The sequence below is a fragment of the Podarcis raffonei genome, chromosome Z (assembly GCF_027172205.1).
Source record: "Podarcis raffonei isolate rPodRaf1 chromosome Z, rPodRaf1.pri, whole genome shotgun sequence".
Classification (NCBI taxonomy): Eukaryota; Metazoa; Chordata; class Lepidosauria; order Squamata; family Lacertidae; genus Podarcis; species Podarcis raffonei.
The window spans coordinates 19,445,409-19,463,701 of record NC_070621.1 but is presented as its reverse complement, the minus strand read 5'-3'; positions in this window follow the sequence as shown (position 1 = coordinate 19,463,701).

The window sequence follows — 18,293 nt, the reverse complement described above, 5'->3', positions numbered from 1 at the left end:
AACTTAGTTGGTCTCTAAGGTGCTACTGGAAGGAATTTTTTTATTTTGTTTCGACTACGGCAGACCAACATGGCTACCTACCTGTAACCACATAAATTCAGTTGCTGGTAATATGTGGCTTCCCACACTGCCCGGGATATTTTGCTTGTCCTGCAAATTTCCTGGGAACCACCCTAAGCCTGGCAAAAGCACTTGAGGAAGGTGCAGAGCAGGGCACTCAGGAGATAGGGGGTGCTCTGGCATAGGCATGTGTGTCCTGGCAAGCGTGCCAAGGGTTAGATTGTTTGGCCCCAGGCCCGATATTCCCCACCCCTGCTAGAGAAGTTAGTATATTACTGAGTTTAATACATATGTATTAATATGTAGCCGTACATATGTACATAATGAAATAATTGAGACCAGGGCTGGCCCATGGCCATCTAGTAATAAATTGTCATGGTGGGCAAACACCCACTTCTGGAGCCAATCATCTGTATCAATGAAATTTTCTTTCCCTGCCATGAATGGATAACACACACACACCAACTGCTGCATTCTCGTGGCATGAAGTCATCACCAGGGAGGTTTTGGCCTGCATTCATGTGTGTAAAAAATGAAATGAAGGCTGTAATTAGCCCAAATAGTTACCTGAAATTGCTTTCGTGTGTTCAGGGAACCTCTTCAAGCAGTATCCACCACACTGCAAAAAATAATAATTGTGGATTATATATGGAATTACCTTTACTGAAGTTAATGCTGAATTTATATAAGCAGAAGTGCTGTGCTTTTTGCTACCTGTGACAAGGGAGCTGCCGTGCCCCCAGGGGTCGCTGGCAAGGGACAGGGTGTTTGATGGTCACCTGGGAAGACAAACACACACATTTGTTTGTCACTTGTTGCCATATAAATGCTAACTTGTACTTCTTTTCCAAACTTTTAATAAATTGTATGCATTCCTAAAGATTTATAGCACCGCTGAAGAGCTCCAAATATTATTTTCAATATATTTGTCACTTTGTCACTAGAACAACACTAAGGAGGCAAAAACCTGGTCTTCAAAATAAATTATAAATATATGCATCTTAAAAGAGTTTATTTTGGTCATTAATAGTTGATGGGGGACCCTCCTGTGCAGATTTAAAAGTTAAATTATGCAAAATCAAAATTAAACCTTATAATAGTTTATCAAACATGCATTAAACTGTCATGTTCAAATAAATCCTCTCAATTAAATCACTTCAGATTGTGATTGCATTTACTAATTTAATCAACAGTAAGAATAAACTGGATCACCAGGAGTGATGAATTACAAGAGGGTTCAACACTAAGAGGCAGAAGGGAAAGAGCAGGTGGGAACAACTTGCAGTGAGAAATGCTGGACAGCATAATGAGCAAACCTTTCCAATAGGTGGCAGCTTAGCAGCAACAAAATCCACCCAGCTGGAATATTCATAAGAGCAGCATTGCTTAGCAAAGCAACCACAGAATAGCAGGAAAGGGGCTTCTGGACACCTGAGCCCAAGCTAGGGTGAGGTGGGAGAGGAGAGAATGAACCTCTGATAACTCAGGATTTTGTCACCAGTTATGCCAACTCTACATCTTCAAAACAGGAACTCTAAATTTAATTGGGAGAGTAATACTTGAGAAGGGAGCATTTAACCCTTCCCTCACTGCCATGGGCCTTAGGAAAAGGCAAACATCTCATGCACACCTATTTGCCACTTGGATGTGTGGGGAGGGGGAGGTTAGAGAGGAAGAATCCCCAGGGACAACCATCAGTCTCAATGATGTTTATGTGGTTTCCCGCTCCCTTTATTCTCACCACAGCCCCGTGAAGTAGGTTAGGCCAGGAGACGGTCAGTCCTACTCCAGTTGGTACAATGTGTGGGGAGGTACCAAACCAAATTACAAAACAACTGTCTAACCTGTAAAGTCAGAGGCAAAACAGAATCAGGCACAAGCAATCTCAGTCCGAAATATGATCCTGGAGCAGCAGCAGAAGACAGCAGTCCAGACACAGAGAGGATCTATTCTGAGCAAGGTCTAACAAAAGGCCCTCTTCCACCTACAGGGAGCTAGAAACTAATGGTGTTCTAGCAACTGGGGTGCTCAAAATAAGGACTAATATAACCTTCCACACCCACACCTGCTCAAAATAAGGACTAATAACCTTCCACACCCACACCTGCTCACAGCTGCTGGTATTCTAAGAGCCCTTACTGTTGAGGAGCCCTTTATTCTTGGGTTTTATTTGCCTATGCTCCCTTATGGAACAAAGCAGAACTATTTTCAAAACAGCTTTTAAAGTCAGTGGCAGACCTACATTTTTGGGATCTTGAAGCTTGAACTTCTTACAAGAGGGGCCCTTTGCAACCAGTAACAAGGTCTGGGTAACCACTGTTATCTTCTTCAATGGGGTTGTTCCACGACAGATCACTTTAAAAAAAAGTACTATATGTCCATTTTAAAAAATTGCTGTAATTTACTGGATTATGTCACATGTCAAAGTCACCAACGTAAATAAAAAATTCTTATGTCTTATTGTTTTTTAGGCATGTGACTCAAATTGGGTCTACTAGACTTAATTTTTTTAAGCAATGTGGACTAAGGCCACTTCTGGGGCCCTTCCAGGATTAGGGGCCCAGAAGCTTGAGCTTCATTAGTTTCGTAGTATATCTTCCCCTGTTTACAGTAAGGTCCATTCATTGTGCCAACCCCATAAAACCTTCCCTGGAGCTCTTTCGGAGGAATTCTTTCTTGGGCGTGCTTCTGATGTTTGGCCATTAGGAGGAGCCCTTAGCAAGAAGATAGCTCCTTCCAATAGGGTTGCTAAAAGGAAAAGAATTAAATTTGCTCCTAAAAGGTGGGGATCTACTCTCGCATTGTTTTTAAATGGTGTGAGGTCATTCTTACCAACTTGTAATTACTCAAGCGATGAACACCTCAAAGTGCAGAGAAAGAGGAAACAAAAATGATCAAGAAGTTAGGGAGCAATTCCCTAATGGGTCTTTTTAATTTAGAAAAAAATATGCTTAAGTGGGGACAAGATAGAAGTATATGAATGATAAGGACAGAGAAGTTTTTCTCTCATAACCCTGAAAATCTGTGGACATCCAATGAAGCTTAATGTTGGAAAATTTAGGACAGAGGGGGCAAAGTCATTCACACAGCACATAGTTAAACTGTGGAACTCGCTCCCACCGGAGGAAGTGATGACCATGAACCTGGATGGCTTTAAAAGAGGATTAGACAAATTCATGGAGGAAAAAGAGCTGTCAATGGCTACTAATGACCATGGCTATGATCTGCCTCCGCAGTTGGATTCTGTATTCTTTCTGAATATCAGTTGCTGGAAGCCATTGAGGGGTGCACTTGTGCTCAGGTCCTGCTGGTGGGTTTCCAGCTGAGGGCATATGAGTAGCCACTGTGAGAAGTGGATATTTGGCTAAATGAGCTATTTGCCTGATCCTGCAGGGCTCTTATTATGTTCTTATGTATGACTTGGTTGGCGGAAGACTTCTTCCTGGTGATTGTGCCATGTGATGATTGGAGCCTTCCCTGTGTGGCCTTGTTGGTACACAGTGTCCTTCCTCTCTGTTAGGTGGCACCGGTGTGGCCAGGGACCCTGAGGAAATTGCTATTGTTTATTCCCCTCTCTTTCCATATTTGCCTGATGAGATGCAGTCCACAAAAGCTTCAGACACGGTGATGGATTTGTGAGACACTTTTGTAGTCTTTGCACAACTATTCTTGTGCTTTCTGCTTTGCTCCTGAGAGCACTAAGGGCTGTGAAGATGGCACGATGAGGCAAGGGAGGCACCAGTGCCATAACACACACACACACACACACACCCTTACCCCAGCAGTTGCCCAGCTCAAAATGAGAAATAATAATCTCTTTTAATAGAATTTCTTCAGAAAGTAAGACCAATTACCAGCTATATTAAGGCTCCCAATGTTTTTAATCAAAGCTTTTCATTAAAACTACGAGAGTGACTGCTTCAGCAACCAAACCCCTCACCTTCTCCAGGGGACTGTGGGACTCTTTGGGGTAATTTACACAGGCCAGCTCAGTTAAAGGAGTTATAATACTAGAAAACAGGTTAAAACTCACATCAGCTTTCCAAGTATCTGGACAGGCTTATCTAAACAGGAATGTTTTTAGCAGATGACAAAAAGAGTACAGCAAAGGCAACTGCTTTGGCAGGGGGTTCCAAAGTGTATGTGCAGCTACACTAAACGATGGGAGAAGGAAAGGGGTTTTGCCAGGCGCTTGAAGAGTCCTTTTCTGCACTAGTACAGGAAGCCTCCAAGAAGTGTGTTTTTCAGGCTTTACAGACAGAGGCACATATCTGAGCTCAGTCCTGATGTGGGCTCCCATCTTAAAGGGAAAGGACCTCTCCAAATAAAAGGAAGGCTGTGATTCTGAGAATCAGTCCCTGTCCATATTGCAGGTGTTTCTCCACCAGACGTTAAGAAATCAGAAAAAATAAAACTGGATTTACAAGGAGAGACATCTGCCAAGTGGCCTTGGTGCCTCCGTGCCCCTCTTTTAGTCTTGTTTGGCGTACAATATGCCCGCAGGGCAGGGTGGGGGGGCACCCTCGCTTTCTTAAGAAGATCAGGCGTCTTTATGTAACCCATTTTTCCTTAACACTAAGTTAAGTCCTTTGTCAGGATTACAGGCTTCAGAAACATCTGTGTGGGCTTGGGGACCACATATATGTCCAGAGAGTGGCAGGAAAGAATGGCAAATATTAACCTTCTAAGTGAGAAATTTAAAAACAACAACAACATCCAACCTAGAAGATCCAAATGTATTTGGGGGATATAGGTAGCTAGTAATGGTTAGAGCATTGGACAAAGACCTGGAAGAAACCAAGGTTCGAATCCCCACATACACACTCTGCCACGAAGCTCACTGCTTCTCAGCCTAACCTACTTCACAGGGTTGTCATAGGAATTAAATGAGGAGAGAGATAGAACCATGTATGCCACCTTGTGCTTCTCAGAGAAAAAGGTGAGATCATAAAGTAATAGAGTCATAGGGTTGGAATAAGATGGAACGATCTTTAAAGGTTTGCTTATTAATATCCTGCAGAAATGCTCAAAACACATTGCCTCCATCAGCGTGATATAAGAAATATGTACATGAAATAAGTGCATGTACATAAGTGCATTAATACCCATCCACAAACAAAGAAACCCACACATGAGTTCACAAACAAAAAAGTGGCCTTTAAGTCAGTGTGCTAGCTGTCAAATGGGCCAGCCACTAGAGGCGCTATGACAAGTGCCCTAACCATTGGTTTTCAGCCAGTAGGCCATGGCACCCTGGGATGACTTGAGGGGCATTCAGGGGAGCGGCAGGCGGGCGGGCGCTGTCCTTTCCTTAACTTACAGCCAATATCTTCCCAAAATAAAACAGCGGCAAAAAGTGGGGAAACACTTTTTCCATGACTGTTTATTTTCTTAAAATCTCTCCCCCCCCCAAACAAAAATCCTCCCCAGCTCCAGTAACTAACAGTTCCTTATTGTTACAAAGAGGGCTTGAGAAATGCAAGAAAATAGCAAAGTAGCTTGATGATGTGTGCCTTGCTGTGTGTGTGCTCTATAAGGAGGGATTTACAAATAACCCTGAAAGTGAGGAGTGTCATGTGTGTTTCTCTCTCCTTCTACCCTCAACACTCCACCCACCCCTCTTCTTCTCTTCCTCTCCCCACAGGCAACCCAACTCGCTCTTAACAGTCACCCAGCTTTATGGGGACAAGGAGGATGTTGCAGGAAAGTACCATCTCTGCCTGTGTGTCCATTGCTGTGTGTTTCTTGCTTTCCTTCACCGCAGTAACAAAATATTTCTGCTTCTGTTCTTCATCTTGTTTTGCCCTCTCCATCCCTGCCCCACCATGTGCACATTCATTTTGGGGAAGGTAGGCTGGGGCTGCCATGTGGAGTGTGTCAGCTCAGCCCTGCTTGGGTTCCCATCAACACATGCACTCCCACTTACACGAGCACCAAAAATCGTGCTGAAAAGGGGCAAGGCAGAATGGGGAAATCTCCACTTAGCTCGTCCTGTAACAGAACCCCAATGTAAGCGGTTTCCACAAAGGAACCACAGAAAGGATGTGGTTGGTCAAGGGAGCTGTGGACTCAAAAAGATTGGAAACCATTGCCCTAAACTGATCATATCTGTTGATAATTAAAAGTGCATGCCTTCCAGAAATAATTAATATACAAACCTTGCTCTGTGTTTTATGAATGTAAATGTCAAAATTATGGATGAAATAGTGTATTTATGAATGGAACTCAACAACCAAAAGTCACAATATTGTACACAGGGTGAACTGTGATGGCTCAGGCAATGGTGTTTGACCCATCTTTAACCCTCCATCATGTTCCTGACCTGCTGGCATGGAGCTGGGAACTTCCTTGGGAAATGTCAAATCCCAGACAGGTTGCACCGTTCTTAGAAGCTCTTTATACTTTCAGAAAGTTTCATCTCTCTCCAGTGAGTTGTGGTAGAATGTGGGCACATTTTGGGACCATGGCCTTTGTCATGACAGCTCTCCCACCTGATACCATCTGGATTCCATCCCTCCTATTTGCACCTATAGCCTTCTGGGGTGGTTTGTGTCCCGGTCCCTCTCTTCCCACTTCCTCACTGAAGAGTGTTTCCCTGGCAATCCTTCTGCCTCTTACAAGCTAAGGAAACAAGGGCCACCTTCTATGAATGCTTGCTCCCTTAGCAATGTCAGTGCGGCCAATCCGATGATAGTGCAGGGAAAAGAATGGTCCCCTTGCTTCCTGAAGCGATTGCAGGCAACAGGTGTGGCTATACTGGAGATAGTAAAGAGGATGGAAACAGAGCCTGCCCCCTTGCTTTGGATGCCCAATCTGAGGAGCCCCAGTCAGTACTGGTGTGACTGGGCAGACACAGGACAGAGATAGAGCCCAGAACTTCCCTTTGGGTCTGAACCCGATTCGGCAAATTGGCCTGGTGCTGGTTAAATTGTCAGACCCCAGTGGACTTCGCAAAACGGGGAAGCTGTCGCCCCTTCATGGTTGCCAGATTTTTGAAAAAATATATATGAGGCAGGGAGCTTTGAGGGATCCCCACACACCACAGAAGATGCAGGAGCCTGTTAAAGAGATTGCTAGATGGTCAGAGAAAAGACAGAGGCAATACAACCAAGAATACCAAAGCAATAGCAGCCAGTAGACTTTGATCCATTTATTACATTTGTAACTTGGTCCTTACAGGGTAATCAGCAGAGAAAGCTAAACAAAAGCATGTTTGACATTTTATACTTTTGCTTTTGTGAGGGCCTCCTGGCAGAATTACCACCCAAATCATCACAGAACATCAGGCAAATATAATGGAAGTGGGGGTTGGGTGCATCAACCCGCTATCAGTGATGGCAGCCAGCAAAGATGCATGTCCACTGTGGCTGCTGTTGCTTTCCTGCTGACTGAGAAAAGATGCTCCGCCTCAGTGCCAGGGGAAGGTAGTGCTATGGTGCCTTGCAGTGAGGGCAATCAGCTGCCCTGTTTCCCCTCAGCATGTGGGGAAGGTAGATCAGTGTTGTTATCGGCTGAGATCATCGTGAGATATGGTGCCTTAGAATTGGCTGCCCTGCTATCCTTTGCGTCAGGAGCCATGTATTGCTGCATATTGCCAGGTCAAAATCATCAACTCAGTGTGATTTCAAAACGGATTTTGGCAAAATATATTGAAAAATCACACAGCACTAAATCAGACAATAAAATCTGTGATATTACCATGCAAAAATGACAAAAAATTAGTTGGGGGGGTGCAAGGAAAGGGGTCATGGACCCCCTGGGTATGTTCTCTGGATCCCCAGGGGTCCCTGGGCCCCTTATTGGGAATCACTGGTCTACACTATAGACTAGAGCTTTCCAAACTTTCCATGTTGGTGACACACTTTTTAGACATGCATCATTTTGCAACACAGTAATTCAGTTTTACTAGCAAACTGGAAGTTAAACTAACCTCTTTCCAGTCCTGGGAGGAACGTGGGGAGTGCTCGCACAACACACCTACACATTGCAGCCAAAACACTGTGTCACAATGTGTGTGATGTATATGCAGGGGTGCATTTAGCTATACGCATCTCAATATATATGTGTGTGTGTAGTGATATTTGCACAAGGTAATTATTTTAAAAAACAAGAGGATGTTTGAGTCCCCTCATTCATCTACCCCAAAACACAGGTCAGTAGTGGTGGTGGTGTTTTGCATCCGTACAAATTTTATGCAGATCTCTGCCCTTTATTTTTCAACAATGGCCACCCTATGTGAGAATGAGAGGAAGCACCTTTCTCTCTCCAACCTCCTCCTGCCTGGATTAAGCTGTGTGTGTAGACAGCCTCTGTTGCCCGCTGCTGCCTGTTTCCCCACCCAAGGAATCCATATAGACTCCCAAGCCCAACCTCAGAGATTCTGCTTCAGAGGAGGCCATTAGCGTAATGATGGGAGGTCACAAAGTTCAGTCCAAAATGTCAATTTTCATTTGGCAAAATGGCCCTGTGTGAGGAGCGGGCAAGCTTCCATCCTCCCTCTGGAAGGATCCTGCTGGCTCCTTCAGTCATTGCTCCCAGTGGGCCCTGCCTTGCCCAGCTGATTTGAGGTGCCAATAGCTTTGGGAGCCAATGCAATTATCAATAAGGGTCACAATTGTTTGCTTCCTAGATGGCCTTTCCCTTCTGAATGGCCATTATCGGGCTGTGGGTCTTTATGAGTTTATTGACAAGCCCCACACCCTCATTCATCTCACACCAGAATAATGTTGGTCGGCCATCCTGCATGCCTGCATCTGCCTCAGCACCAGAGGCCTGCTGTAGGTACTCTGCACATGATCCATAGCCATGATCCCACAGTCATGCCAGCTTCCCCTAGGGCTGGTATAGGTAGGAATGGAGCCACGCTGCAGGCTGCCCAACTCTGGTTTAAGGCTGGTCCTTGCAATGCTTAGTGATCAGATTGCTTGGCCTTGATTATCTTTTCCCAAAGAGTGAGTATTGATTCCTTTTATTCTGATTTACGGCCTATTCCTGCCCCAAGAATTGAGGGAGGAGGCTCTGCAGGAGAGACCCAAGCAGTTGTGATTATTTGGCTCTGCAGTCACAAGCTGCTGCCAATGGGGTGTTTAATTAAGTGGTTTAATTAGACTCTGGCAGTTTTAATTACCTTTTGTGATTATGGAATCTACTAAGAACACCACAGATTCTTCAAGGGAATTATATGGGAGCAAGAGGAGGCACCACACAAAGCCCAGTGAAATGGGAATCCTTTGGCTCTGGAGCAGAAAGCAGGAGAAGGGTCACCAGGGCATGGGGAGAATGTGGGTTTTATGTGGGGTGGAGGGAAGCACTGAATTTGCCACAGCCCTGTAGAGGGCAGGGGAGTGGATGACGCACTGGGCCGTGTGCTTCATGGGCAAGTAGGAGGAGAAGCCACAACCTGCTTTACACTAAGATTGGGGTGGGGGTCAGGAACTAAGGAAACCTCATCTATATTAAGGACCATTAAATGGGCAAGCCAATGTGAAGTGAAACTGAGCAGGAAGAGCAAACAGTTTTCTCTGCATTATGGAGTTTGGGGGGAATCTTTGCTGGGACTTTTCAAAGGTGCCATCAGGGGTCATCATGGTGCCGGCTCGTGGGGCCTTATGGTCATGCCTAGGAATGAAAAGAGGATGTGGTTGTGGTTATGTCAAAGGAGGGGGTGTCAATCTTACCAGCCAAATAAAGGCGGAGAGGGAGGGAGATGAATAACTTTGGCTCACAATATGGGATCCCCAGAAAGTAGGGCCAAATGAATGTTGCGGCACCTTAAGAGGGAAACCTTTGAGACTTGGTCTTAGCACTACTTTTGGAGGGACTCAGATTCAGATCACGCCACCATATTTATGCAGAGGCCCTCTCACACATGCAACAAACAGCACACAATCCCAGTGACCAAACAAAGGTAAATCTAGATTTTGACACCCAAATGAGTGAAAGCTGCCAATAATCGATCCACCTTGCACAACACAGATCATCTGTTAAAAGCCTCCTTGTAAATCTCTGCCTGAATTCACACTGGGGCAAAGTTAGCTCATGTGTGTTGCAGCAACAAAGGGACCTTCAGCTGACAATTGTTTTGACTGGACATAAATCTAAAAAGCACAGCTACTGATAGTAATTCCACATTTTAAGGAACATAGTCATGGTTTTCTTGTGGTTAGCTTCAGATTTGTTAAACAAACTATGAAAGGGTAGAAATGAGTCATAGAATCATAGAATTGTAGAGTTGGCAGTGAACCCAAGTGACATCTAGTCCAACCCCCTGCAATGCAGGAATCTCAACTAAAGCATTCATAACCTCTGTTCAAAAACCTACACTGAAGGAGCATCTGAACCTCCCAAGGGAGTCTGTTCCACCACTGAACAGCTCTTACTGTCAACCAGAATGCTCTCTATTGTTGCATCCATGAAATCTGTCTCAGGCGAAGCTCTGGGTGTCTCACCTACCCCTGCCCGTGGCTACTTGATGTCAGCCCACAGATCTTCCAGTAGTAAAAGGAGGTATTTGAGGGAATCTTCCTGCAGCAAACCAGATAGAGAATCATTGAAGGCAACCCTCCCCCTCCCGGGTGCCAACAAAAGTGATTTGACACTTTCCCCATGTCACAGGGTCAGAAGAAGGGCCTGTGAATGAGCCCTTGGGAGCTGCTCCTCTCTCTCCACCTCTTTGTAATTATGTAAATATGTAGATATGACAGCCCTGCCATTAATCCTTCTCACCCAGAAGAGGCAGTGGAATGAGATTTTGTAACTACTGTGTGCATTAATCTGGCTAGCTATCTTGGATTAATGGGCACAGGTGGTGGTGGTGATGATGATGGGATGCTCCTCAGAACAGCCTTCCCCAAGACCCCTTCCTTGCAAAAGGTCTCCAAAGGCTGGGCACCATCCACGGGGGTGAAGGAGTGGGTGGGGTGGGCTTCCAGACTCTTACTATTGCTGGGGAAAGTCAGTCACATCCAGCAAATTCAGGCTACACAATTATAGCCAATTGGGAGGCTCCATTATAAGGCCTTTTGCTCCACAAGGAATTGGGCTGCTCTTCCCTGGTAGTCTGGGAAGGGACAAAATAATGATGGAAGGGAAGAAGATAGAGTGTGGTGTGAGGAGAGGTAGTTTCCCCCCCCCCCTCTTTCATAACACTAATACACAACCAGGTTGTCCAATGAAGCTGAATGTCAGACAGAAATGCTGGACAGAAAATAATAATAATAATAATGAAGGACTTCTTCACCCAATTCATTGTTAAACTGTGGAACTCCCTCCCACAAAAGGCAGTGCTGGTCACCAACCTAGACAGCTTTAAAAGAGGACTGGACAAATTCATGGAGAGAAGGCTATCTGTGGCAACTAGCCACGATGGCTATGTACTGCCTGAAGGATCGGAAGCAGTCTACCTCTGAATATCAGTTGCTGTGGATCATAAATGAGAAATAAAGCTGCTCCACTCATGTTCTGCTTGCTCATGAGTTTCCCTTTGTGGGCACCTGGTTGGGCACTGCTGGGCATGGTGGGCTCCCTTTGGCTTGATCCAGCAGTGGCCTCTTTATGAACCTGGGCTATGCAAGGTGATATTAGCTGGAACAGGGGCGGGTGGTGGAAACCGTAGAGAAGTGGATCTTTGATGTGACTGTTCCTGCCTTCTGACCATGTCATGGCTGCCTGTCCTAATTGCACAGAAGGGAGATGGCTGCACAACCAACATGGAATATGCAGATGTTGGATTTGAGAGCTTGAGCAGATTTCAGCAATGGGAAATTTGCCTTCTTGTCCTGCAGGTGTTCTGAAAATTAACCCGCTTCCAATTTTCAATTTTCCCGTCCTCCAAATCCCATCTATTGTATGTAGGATTGCAGAGCAATTAAGGGTTTGTTAGCACACATAGTTTTGGCAGGAAAGGAGCTACTGGTTTCAATTCAGTCAGGGAATCCGATTCCACTGGGTAATCCTGCCAGCCACTGTTTTGGTAACGAGTTCCTGGGGTCAAGGTTGGACAAAGCGGGAAATGCTGCTTTGCTTTGTTTTTTTTACCCTTTTTCCGCTGTAATGATTGCAAGTTAATTATTTTAAAGGTCATGATAGAAAATATGCAAAGTGATCACCTGCTTCTAGACTGCATCAGTCTTGGAAATGTGCCAACATCTGAACAGTTCACACTCAGTCCTTTCATTTCTACTACAGGGGCAAAAGGACAGGGGTGGGTTAAGTTCGGTCAGCTCTAATGTTTTTGCTGGGACATTTTAAGTGCTGAAACATGAGAGCATGAGAAGAACCTGCAGGATCAGGCCAAAAAGGGCCCATCCTGCCTGGCATCCTCTTCTTACCATGGCCAAATGCCCCTATAAACCTAGGAATCAGTATAGACTGCCTCTGGACATGGAGGTTCCATAAGAACATAAGAAGAACCTACTGGATCAGGTCAATGGCCCACCAAGTGCAGCATTCTGTACTCACGATGGCCAACCAGATGCCAATTACTGGAAGCCCCCAAGCAGGACCTGAGTACAAGAGCACCCTCCCCTCCTGCAGTTCCCAGCAACTGGCATTCAGAAGCATCACTGCCTCTGACAATGGAGGGAGAACATAGGAACCTGGTCCCTCAACCAAGAAGAAGGTGCAAATTCCAAGGCCTCCCCCATCTCACTTATTTAGTGTCTTTGGAGAGGATGCAGAGCTGGGGACCAGCTTCCAAGCACCACCTGCACACACACACACACACACACACACACACACACTTACATACACCACAAGCCTCCCCATAAAAAAGGCAACAATAAAGTTTTTGATAATTGATCATTGACTGCTTATTTGGACTCTTGAGTGTTGCTTTTACCTGGGATGAAAAAAAGGATGTGAAAACGTTCTGTTTTATTGAATTATAAGGTACCTATACCACAAAAACACACCCTTCCCGAGGTTTTGGTAATAAGTTGGTTTTATTCCATTCAGAGATTAATTAGCTAATATTATTTAATGGGCCGGCAGCCTTATAGTACCGACTTTTCCATTTCAGCCTTGTTTCCCGCCCCCAGAAGCCCAGCTTTTGCCCCTGCCCATTGTGTCCAAAATGATGCCTGCCAAATGTTAGCTACAGATCTTTTGTTAATAGTGCCTGTTAAATATTCATGCTGGGATATCTTTTAAAAATGAATGCTGGCGGAAACTGAGAAAGGAGGCAGATCCTCAAGTTACCTGGGGCCACATGGCTGTGTCAGCCTCTGGGAGGCATCAGACAAACACACACCCAACAGCTACCCAAGACTGCATTTTAGTGACATAAAGAGACAAATGCCTGCAAGACAAAGTGGGTGGGTGGGTGGGTGGGTGTGGGTGTCTTCTGATGATCCCAGGACCCACCAATGCATGCTTGCACTAACCAGACATGTTCCTCAGGGCAATGCTGGACTTAACCCACAGAGTATGGCTGGGTTGGGTTCAATGTCTTCCTTCCAGTCTGGCAAGGGGCCTGCATCCTCCACAATGCTGGAATACCACCTTCAGCCTCTGACACTTCAACATCCTCCCTGCACCCCAGCCTCTGCTGCCTGAGGCTGCTTCCTCACCCCATCTAACATTAGGGCCGGCCCTTCAGAATGATATTCCTATCAAAACGTTTTGGAAAGAGATGACACAGTTTGTCCTAAGGCTGAACTGCACCCATCATGGCCACGCAGTTGCAGCGACACTAACTCAGTTGTCACGAAAACCAGTACTTCTCCGTGTCTGCATTTTAGCACAGGTGTTTGATTCCTGCATGGAGAAGACACCCCACCTCTCCCTCCCCCTCTCCAATGCCCAATCGACCTCCTTCCCTTTCAGCCTCTCCCTTGCATAATGTGCGCAGGAGGGCAAAAGGACAAGAGATCAGGAGTCAGCCATGGAGGGTGTCTGATTTCCCGTCACCAGATCTGGTCCTCAGAGGCAACTTCCTCATGAATAGCTGGCTTACAATGGCTCACGAGGACTTCACTGCTCAACACTAGTGAATTATGCACAAGTCCTGGCCCTGCGGAGCAGATGGCCTGGTGGAGGAGGTAACATGAGCTGGAGTGCCCAGAAGAGGAGGGCAGGAGAAAAGAGAGGGACGGGGGGGGGGGGACACCTCTCCCTCAAAGTCTGGTGGGTACCACAGTTCACTTAAATAAAACAAAATTAAAAGGAAAAAAAACAACAGAATCTCAGGTGGATGGAGAAGTTTCTACAGAGTTTGCCAGCATGCTCAAAATGGCAGCCCATGTTGAGGTCTGGCCCATTATGTTTTGCTGCCTGCCTGAGGAAAAGGACAAAATGGTGTCCACCCCATGAACAGTGAGGGGTGTGCAGGTGTTTTTTGCTCTTGGCCTGCATGTGGACAGTGGCTTCCCTCTGAGGTCAGAGGTGAAGGGATGTTTTTATGAGGTCTCTGAAGGAACTCGTGTCTTGTAAACAGAGGAGATTAAAGTTAATGCAATAAGTCTATGTGTTCCCAGGTTTCTCCCAAATTAGTTAAGGGTGTATTGTATGCCAGGGCTCCCTGTGCAAAGGCAAAGCTCATTCCCCACCCAATAGCTTTTATTGCATCATTATCGAAGGCCCCTGGGGTCACAGGGTCAGCAGCCTTGGATTAAGCAGCCAGCCATGGAGGTCAAAGTGATTAGTGTCAGGAATCAAGGCTCAACAACACCCCCACCAACACACACACATACATAAGAATGTAAGCAGAGCCTGCTGGATCAGGCCAGTAGCCCATCTAGTCCATTGTCTTGCCCTAAAGGGAAACCCACAAGTAGGGTTCAAGCACCTCTCATGTGGTTTCCAGCAACAGGGATTCAGAAGCTCTGCTGCCTCCAGCTGGGGAGGCAGAGCATAGCCTCTCTGTGAATTTGTCTAGTTCTTTTTTAATACTATCCGAGTTGCTGGCATCACTGCCTCAATTGATTAAGCTTAAGTCAATTAATTGACTGTATCTGTATACATTTGCATATGATAAAGAAAACAAATACACTTGCTTTGTGTTTAGATGTTATGTATTGTATTCTCCTAGCTTCCCCAATCATCACCATCATAGTATGCTGTCCCAATAATTGGGGACACCAGGGTTCGAATCCCCAGTCATCCATGAAGCTCACTGGCTGTAACCTTGGTCTAGTCACAGTCTTTCAGCCTAGCCTACCTCACAGGGCAGTTGTGAAGAGAAAACAAGAGAGTAAGAGAGGCAAATACGCCACCTTGAGCTCCCTGGAGAAAAGGTGGGATATAAAAACAAACAATACAAACAAACCAAGTGCTGCATCTCTTTTAGACATAAAGATGAGGTGAGCTGAAAGGTACTGTGAGCGTCACCTGGTTTGGTGGTCAGGACAGCCCCCCAGAACTGAAAAGAGGCAGACAGAAGCAAGCCCACCAGAGGCAGACAGAAGCAAGCCCCTAGAAATGTAGCCACAGGTCTTGCAGCTGCCAGCCTCTGCTACTCCTGATCCTGATGGATGCACCTGCTCCATTCCTCATTAACACTGGTAAATCAAAGCATAAAAGGTGTTTAAAAAGAAGGAGTCAGATGCTAGTAAGAATCTGAGCCTAGCCCCCCGCTCTTCCACTGGTGGATTCTTTCATTTGCAAGCCCCCTTGCTCTGATCTGCCTTGGATACCACCCCCCACCCCACCCCCTGGTGCCCTTGCACTGGTGGGTTTGGATGCTTTAGCTATGATTTTTGCACTGCAGCAGGTTGGAATAGGTGACCCTTGGGATCCCTTCCAACTATATTATTCTAGGATTCACCCATTACCTGAGCTGGTGCAGCTCACAAATCACCTTGACAGGCCAATCAAGGGTGGGGTCTCCCCCCCTTTCCCCCCCAAAACCCCCAGTTCTGCCTTGTTGAAGGATGATTCACCTCCAGCAGTGCATTCTGGAGCCTCCGAATAAATCTGTCAAAAAAATTCTTTTGCTCAAAAAGCAGCTCACTTTGGGGTTCCCACTGGGGTTATGCTTCCTGCTGCTGACCACTCTCTCACACACATACATGTGGACATACAGACACACAGACACACATTCCCCTCCCCCCCTTTGCTCCTGTTCCACTGACAACTTCATCCTAATAGTCTCCCAGAAGGAGCGATGAATGCATAAGCTGCATATTGATCAGGCGGCCCCGTGATTGATGGCCGGATCTCTTTGACAGATGAGCCGGCTAACGGGGCTGCCAATACAGAAGCCCTAGGTGGGTGGGGGGCTCTTCCACGCAGCCCCCCAATGGCCTGTGACCCGAATGGGGCAAGCCGGCAATGTCCTAATTTCGGTGGGGAGAAAAGGCACCCCTTGCTTGTGCGTGATCAAATAATTCATTTGAAACTTAAAACACTTGGACACTGGCAGATTGCAGAAGGGGAAATATGATGGATTGTGGGTTGAAAAGAGCCGACTTGGCGACGTTAAATTGATCCGCTGGAAAATGTTTTTGTCTGCTGTGAAAAATGGGCCATATCTCCGCCGCGCCAAAAAGGCCTCTCATCTGGGAAATAATTTGCTCGTGATTTCCAGCAATGGGGTTCCTGCATCTCCTCCTGATTTTCTTCAGGTTTTAGCTCCTTTTACAGGTTTTGTGTGTTTTTCTGTTTTAGAAGAATTAAAAAGAAAGAAACGTTCGTAACAGCTTTAAATAGGGCATGGTAATAACAGGGCTGCCCTCCTTCCATTAAATCACAGAGGAGAGTCTTGTTAACCAAAAGCAGCTTCAAAATGTTCACTCTGGGTGGTCCTGACTCTGCAAAGGTTTCTTATAGCCCCAAGTGAATCATGCTAATAAAGACTGACCTCTTTTCCAAGGAAGGATCCTGCAAACATTAGCATCACTACCACCACTTATTCACAGGATGCCGCAAGGAGTGTGCTAGAGGTGTGAGCCCAAAGTGCAGTTGTCTTCACTCCAGCCCAGAATCCTGTTTCACCTGTGGGTTTGGTTGCCCTCAAGGGTGAGTCGGGCTGTCAGAGGCTACTTAACAGACTTGTTCCAGGCAGAGACACAAATCTGCAGAAAGGTACTGAGTGCTTTTGGGCAACTAAAGACGATGGGAGGCTTACCCCTTGAGCCTGGATCTATTATGTAAGGTCCAAAGCCCTTTACTACAATTGGACGTACTTTGTATACAGGCCACCTTCCTTGGAGACTTCTACAGGCATTTGGATAGCCTAGATCCACCTGTAGGTGTTAACCAAGAAGGGTGTCCTGATGCTTATTGCATTGTTATTGTGAGCTGATGGAGCATTTCTTTCTCCCATGAACGCTCTTGTGTGATACTGAATTATTAAGTCCCAAGATGGGTGCTTGCCACGTTCTGGAGAGATGCCCAGCGTCACTCTGGGAAGGGAAGGTACACATTGGCACCTATTATGACTTCCTAACCTATGTCCTGTTTTGTGCCCATTTTTGGGCACCACACTTTAAGAGGGCTACTGACAGGCTGGAAGGTGTGCAGAGGAGGGTTACCAAGAAGATGGAGGGTCTAGCAACCAAGCCTTGTGAGGAAATGTTGAGGGAGTTGGGCATGTGTAGCCTGGAGAAGAGAAGCCATTGCTTGACAATGGAATAGACGCCCTCAGAAGGAGCTGGACTCTCCTTCCTTGGAGGTTTTTAAGCAGAGGTTGGATGACCACCTGTCAGGGATGGTTTAGTTGTGATTCCTGCAATGCAAGAGGTCAAACTAGATGACCCTTGGAGTCCCTTCCAACTCTATTGTTCTGTTTCTTTGATAACTACTGGCAAGTCAAACTGCTGGAAGGAAGAGCCCAACTCAAATAGCCAAAAGTCATGGTGTGGCTTCCTCTGGGCCTCTCTCAGTGGGGCATTGGTAACTGCAGTAGAAGACTTCCCATCTGGAAGAGAACCTGGAAATGCTTCTTTTTCTTTCCTGGCAATTTCTCTTCCTTTAGCGTGTGTGTGTGTGTGTGTGTGTATAAACAAAGCTGGGACAACATTGAAATTCAGTGATCGTGTTTTGCAGAGAAGCCTTTGGCATTATTCAAGGCATTGCTCAGCATGTTAAGAGCCAGGAGGAAATATTTACATGCTAAAACATTTCTAAGCAGCTTCTGCCAACTAAAGTTGCCCAGCCAACCAGTAAGTATGAATTTTTTGTAGCATGTATAAATCACGTTTGTGACAGATCCCCAAGAAATAGGGCAACCAAGATCCCTTGCTAATTCCCCAGCACAACCATTTATTGAAATTAGGCAGCCGGGATAAACTCTG